Source organism: Peromyscus californicus, unplaced genomic scaffold, assembly GCF_007827085.1.
Source record: "Peromyscus californicus insignis strain IS unplaced genomic scaffold, ASM782708v3 Scaffold_10__1_contigs__length_136768540, whole genome shotgun sequence".
Taxonomy (NCBI): Eukaryota; Metazoa; Chordata; class Mammalia; order Rodentia; family Cricetidae; genus Peromyscus; species Peromyscus californicus.
Genome location: NW_026294391.1, coordinates 73780239 through 73786409, shown reverse-complemented (window position 1 = coordinate 73786409; position 6171 = coordinate 73780239).

Genomic DNA, 6171 nt, shown 5'->3' with positions numbered 1-6171 from the left:
GTACTTATTGTATATAGTTTCCTTATATTAGTTATAATCTTTTTTTTATAGGATAAATGTGGTGATATTTTGTGTATGTTCTAAGAACTAAAGCTTGCCTGAAGATCAGAGGGCAAAACCAGTTACTATTTTGTCATAGAAGCAAGGCAGTAGTGGTTCATCCCTTTGATCCTGGCACTGGGGAGGGTCAGGCAGGGAGATCTCTGTGAGTTCAAGGTCACCCTGGGCTACACAAGATTGATCCAGTCTAAAATAGCAACAGAGCCAGACATTGGTACCCATACCTTTGATTCCAGCACTTGGGATCTCATGCCTTTTATCCCAGCACTAGGATGGTTGAGACAGGTTATGGTATAGCTAGGCAGAAAGAGTAATATAAGGCCGGAGGAGTTCAAAGCCTTTCAGCTGAGGAGTTGGTAAGGTGAGATGCAGCTGTGACTTGTTCCTTTGTCTCTCTGATCTTTCAGCATTTACCATGATATCTGGCTCCAGGTTTTTACTAATATCAATTGGGATTTGTGCTACAAGTCAGTGTCTATTCTACAATGAGAAAAATCAGTACAGGAAAAATTCTCTTAGGACTTCCAAGAGAATCCAAAGTGAAACAAGCCTTTGCACTTTTTTTTAAATGATGGGAAAACTGATGGAATACTAAGAAGGTTCTTAGTTCTTCCTCAGTCCACTTACCCCCAGATGAGCACAACCTCAACTAGTCTTTTTTTTATAAATGTATAATTTATTGTATAAAATAAAATATACTGTTTTCTAAAAAAACTTCTTTGAAATACATTAACTTCCAACAACATAGTAAAATGAGAATTCCAGTAACTTTTATGTGACATTAAAATAACACCTTTAAGTGTCCAATTCCATTCAAACCCATGAAAGTTTCTGATTATTTCTTTACTTGAAATACATAGTAAAATATAAAATGTAATAAAAATAGCTTGTGGTAAAAAAATTAAGATTTTTTCTTTTTTTTAAATACAGAATGCATCAGAGTCTTTAATCTGAAAAAATTCTCTTTAGGTTATTGAATAATGGTCTCTATGAATTGACACACCAACAGGACAGTCTATAGAATATGTAATCCTATTATGTTACCAAAGTCCCTGTGTCTAAGCTTTCTTTGATGACATATATACCATGTGTCAAAATCATGTGAATTACAGTACCCTGCCACTTTGATATTCCCTAAATAAGCAATGTCTGGATACTGAAAAAGTGTAGTACAGATTGCCTTTCTGGCTCAGTGTTCACACTTCACCATGGACAAAATTAGAGATACATCTCACACTCCTTTGTAAAACCATTTACTCTCAACTAGTCTTAATAAAAAAAATCAACATAAATATTTCATTTGGCCACTTTTATGAACTTAAACACTGAAAAGTAAATATAACAAGTTTAAAATGATATTCATGGTTCTTTAATAGACCAACATATCACAATCCCCATGCATTAGGTTTAACACTGCATGGAACAACACTTTGAAAGCTCTTCCTCATTAATGATTTACTTTTTAATACTTAATATGCAAAAAGTGCCCAGATATAGGAAATCACTACCTTGGTTCAATTTGACACTGTAGCACATACCTATAGATAAAAGGTAGATTATTGAATCTACTCTGAAAAAAAGAGATATAGAAATGATAGAATACAGGGTGGATTACTGAATATACTCTGAAAAAAAAAGAGGATGTGGATATGATAGGATAAAAAGGTAGATTATTGAATCTGTTTTTATAAAGGTACTACTTGTTTTAAATATTTTACATTGGACTGGATTTTTCTATATTGTGTACAAATTTTGTATTAGACTCACCAAATAGGATAAATAATGAAATTTTTTGTCTGAATTTGTCAAATGTTAATGGACTGGACATTGTTAATTTATATAATGGAGTTTTTGTCTAAATCTGTCAAATGTTAATGGACTAAACATTGTTAATATAATTCTTGATTGTATATATTATATATATATTTATTGTATATACTTTTTCTTATATTAGTTATAATTTTTATTAGACAAAAAAAGTGGTATTATTTTATTTGTGCTGAAATATGGTGATATTTTATATGTATGTTAATAAATAAAGTTTGTCTGGAGATCAGAGTAAATAGCAAACTGTTTTAAGTAAACACAAATGTCAGGCAGTGGTAGCACACGCCCTTAATCCAATCACTTGGCAGGCAGGGTCTTTGTGTGCTCAAGGCCCTACTAGGGAATAAAGCCAAGCTTGGTGACACATACCTTTAACCCCAGTAACAAGCATAGAGACCTGGAGGCCTGTATAGACAGGCAGTGACAAGGAAGTGAGGTAGCTGGGCTAAGAGCCAAGGAGAGGGCAGAACAGCAAGGCAATAAAAGCCTGGGTAGACAGGAAGTCACGGCACTTTTGAAGCTGCAGCATAGTGAGGTAATGTTAGCTGGTGGCTATTCCTGTTTCCCTGATCTCTAAGTCTTTCACCCCTATATTTGGCTCCATGCTTTTTTTTATTTTTTTTTATTTAATAAGACCTCTTAGAAATCCATCTACATCTACCTGCATACAAAAGTGACAGGCTTGAAGTTATTTTGACCTAATAATTGAATGGTGATTAAATATCATCTCTCTCATTCTCTATCTCTCTATCTCTCTCTCATCTATCTGTCTATCTATATTTCTCTCTCTCAAAGCCTAGAAGCAACCTGGGAGGACTTGAAACTGTGATTCTAGCCACTACAGCACTTACCAAAACATGAAAGCAGATCCTAGGTTGATCACTTTGGAGTCCAACCATGGATACCAAAGGTCAAAATGAGGCAAAATCTAAAAGATGGAGGCTTTTGTGAGACCACAATTGCACTTTGTTTGACTTGAATTTGCACAGGTATTGTTCATAATGACAATGTAAATTATTCTGTCTTCCTTTGTTTGGATTTGATACCTTGTCCACAGGAGAGATTTCATGGCTTATATTTTAAACTGGTCAGAAGTCCATGAGGGAGTAGATCATCAGTTCTGTTGTGGGAACCTATTGTAGTTGCTTTGTCAGATAGTTATGCTGTCAAAATGTTTTCTGAATATTTGTTTACATCTATTGATTCCTGCTGCTCTCAACCAACATTGTGAGAGAAGTTTCATTTTACAACAAGTAGTGGTTAAATCAGAATTTTATAAACTTATTAAAATATTGAGAATAACTGACACAACATGCTTAACTGTAGATGGGATATCTCTAGCTGGACATTTCTCAAGTCCTGCCAGGGCTCGCAGCCACTCAGACCCAAGTAAACACACAGATACTTATATTACTTATAAACTGTGTGGACGTGGCAGGCTTCTTGATATCTAGTTCTTATAGCTTAAATTAACCCATTCTTATTAATCAATAAGTTGCCACGTGGCTTGTGGCTTACTGGTATTTTACATCTTACTTCTCATGCTGGGGGGTGGCAGCGTCTCCTCACTCAGCCTCCACTTCCCAGCATTCTCCTCTCTGTTTTTCCCACCTATACTATACATCCTGCCTGGATACTGTCCAAGCAGCATTTTATTCATCAATCAATTAGAGAAACAAATTCACAGCATACAGAAAGACATCCCCAGCACTTCCCCTTTTCTTGTTTTTAAAAGCACTGTTTTAACTTTAATATAGTAAAATTACTTATAACAAAACAATTATCAAGCAAGAATTACAGTTGCAATATCTAGTCTATTCATAATATCTAGTCTATATGTATTTGGAAAAATTAAAGAAGATATCCTATCTATCCAATATTTGTGAGTCTAAGGTTTTATATCTAACCTATCTTTTATCATAACTGAGGAAATTATAACTATCTAGTCTTCAACTACATCACAGACCTCAGAAGGATATAATATTACCTGAGAAATGAGAGAAGAATGCAAGCAACTTATTGGAGTCTTGTGAGAGTAGACAGAGATAGCTGGCAGCTTGGACAGTCAGCCAAAGTTCCTTTGTAAAGGTGGGACATCTGTCTTCAGCCCACAGGCCAAGAGTTTCTCAATCACTTCTCTCTGTGTGCCATAGAATGTCTGGCAGTTTCCTCTGCAAAGCAGGAACCTGAAGGACCATTTTGCCAAACAAAGTCCAGTGGTCATCATCCTATGGGTCCTGCATGTCCAGACCATCAAGCAGTCTAGGCGTGAACAATTTCTTGTCCAACTAGCTACTTTTGCCAAGAAGAAAATAAATTCCATATGGAGTGTCTTCAATGCCCATCCTCCTCTCTGAGGTAAATCAGTCCTGCCAGGAGCAGACATGTCTCACTGTCCAGAAAGTCTAAGTTTTTAAAACAGTTTAAATACCATATTCTGCAGGTCTTTGAAGTGTTTGAAGATTACCTATCTATCTGAAACATATCTATTTATACCTAGAAAACTAAACATGACTATAAATTTGACTACCGTAGAAGACTAATTATTAATCTATATTTTTAATTATCTATTACAATCTAAATGATTTACACAAACATAATACCTCAAAGGAGAGTAGAAATATATATACAATATAATAAAATTAAGCTTAAACTTGTATCAATAAACTAAAATCCATAGCAATGTAAAACGTTTCTAAACAAGTTGTTACTCTTTAAAAGTAGGTTCATTAATCTACCCTTTCATCCTATCATTATCTATATTATCCCCTTTTCTTCTGTAGAAAGAGATTGCATTTGTAATCAACCTGCTTTAAATAAAAATATTGATTTTTTCCTCTGTCCTGAATTAGAGCAACACATTCACAACATACAGAAAGACATTCCCAGCAGATATCTTTATCAAACTTTTTTCCACATAAGGCACAGAGAACATCACAAAAGAAAGGGCAGAAAGAATGCAATAGTTAAAGGAAGAAATACTGATTTTTTGGATAAGACATAGCTGTTGCTCTCAGAACCTTAAAGTAACTCTGGTTACCTACACAAAACTAGAATATCAAGCCATTTGACATTAAAAATATATGTGCAGAAGAACTCCTAATAGTCTGCTTCTAGAAGAGGAGCTATTGGAACTTGATAGTTGATAGAGGAGGGGAGAAGAACTGTTCTTTAGGAGAAGATGGCTTCCAGTAGATTGAAAGCAAACCAAAGGATGGACCTACACACACACACACACACACACACACACACACACACGCACACGCACACGCACACACACACACACACACACACACACACACACACACACACATATATATGCATTTGTAACTTTGACTAGACTGGAACTTGTTATATAGACAAGAGGTCTTGAACTCACAGAGATGTATGTGCCTATGCCTCTTTAGGGCTTACTTTAAAATTGCCATCATGTATGACTATCATCCTGCTTTTATAAATAATCTGGCACCACTTTCCCAGTATTGGCATTATACACAGAGAGATGGCCCCTCCCACACCAATCATTATCAAGAAAATGTCTATAGACTTACCTACAGGATATTCTAATGGAAGAAATTTCTCAATTGAGATTTTCCTATTCCCAGACATGTCTAGGTTTGTATAAATTAAAAAGAAAATCAACCTGCGAAAACATGATACTTAATCATCTGAAAAGGTAGCCATTAAGGATTAAGTGAAATGACTAAACTGACTTTAATAAGCTCAATAGTGGTATCAGTTATGGTAGCTGGCATTTCCTTCCAATGTGCTTATATAAATGATTCTAAAAGTGTGCCAGTAGCTTTAGTTATATAACTGCCAAATGTAGAGTGGAAAAGAAGTCTTTGAACAACACCTGGAAAGAGAAGTGAAGGGACAAAAGTCAATCATCAATAGAATTACAATTCCTAGGCAGGGAACCAGGAGAAGATATTGACAGCATGCAAAATACCTGCACAAACTAAAGTCAGACAAAGACAAAGCATGGAAAGAGGAGGTGTGCAGAAAGTTCCATTCAGAGCTGAGGAATATTGGTATCAGATAGATGCTTGATTAACATTACCAGGAACCCCCATATTTGTCATGACACTATTACAACAATGATCACATTTTTAAAAACAGGATCCAATTTGGAATGTGGAGAATTCCACTCCGAGTAAGACCACTGATGTTTTTTCACCCACAGGAGTGTGTATATTGTATTCTGGCATTGTAAAAACCATCCATCATAAAAAGCAGAGTGAGGTGGGCAGTGGTGGCGCACACCTTTAATCCCTGCACTCA